Consider the following 669-nt stretch of genomic DNA (forward strand, 5'->3'; position numbering starts at 1 on the left):
CAATTTCGAACTTAAACCTTCGCTGTTACAAGCAATGCAACAGAATCAATTCTCTAGAAATCCTACCGAGGATCCAAACCTTCATTTATCCGTATTTGTCCAATACGCCGATACTGTTAAAGCTAATGGTGTCACTTCAGAGGCAATTCGACTTCGTCTCTTTCCTTTCTCGTTAAGAGATAAAGCTAGAAGATGGCTTCAGTCTCTTCCTTCCAACTCAGTCACCACATGGAACGAGTTGAAGAAAGTCTTTCTTGCCCGATATTTTCCTCCAAGCAAAACAGCTATGTTGAGAGCCCAAATAAATGGATTTAAACAGAAAGATAACAAGTCTCTTTTCGAAGCTTGGGAAAGATACAAAGACATGATGAGACTTTGTCCACACCATGGTCTAGAGGACTGGTTGGTAATTCATACCTTCTATAATGGTCTCTTATATAACACAAGGTTAACAATAGACGCCGCCGCAGGTGGTGCGCTTATGGATAAACCTTACGTCGATGCTTATCAACTTATCGAAAGCATGACCCAAAACCATTATCAGTGGGGAAACGACAGAACAATGGTAGAAAAACCTCAAACGAAAAGTGGCATGTACGAAATAAGTAGCCTTGATCATGTTAATGCAAAAGTGGATGCTCTTGCCCAGAAAATTGAAAATTTAAATGT

General features: G+C 39.9%; 1 non-coding gene across 1 annotated transcript; it reads right to left on the minus strand.

The window, feature by feature from the left end:
• Positions 1–286: 286 nt before the first annotated feature.
• On the minus strand, positions 287–393 carry LOC127124642 (small nucleolar RNA R71). The gene has a single exon (XR_007804111.1). It is a non-coding gene; the product is annotated as a small nucleolar RNA R71 (small nucleolar RNA).
• Positions 394–669: the final 276 nt, after the last annotated feature.

The sequence above is a fragment of the Lathyrus oleraceus genome, chromosome 2, assembly GCF_024323335.1.
Source record: "Lathyrus oleraceus cultivar Zhongwan6 chromosome 2, CAAS_Psat_ZW6_1.0, whole genome shotgun sequence".
Lineage (NCBI taxonomy): Eukaryota > Viridiplantae > Streptophyta > Magnoliopsida > Fabales > Fabaceae > Lathyrus > Lathyrus oleraceus.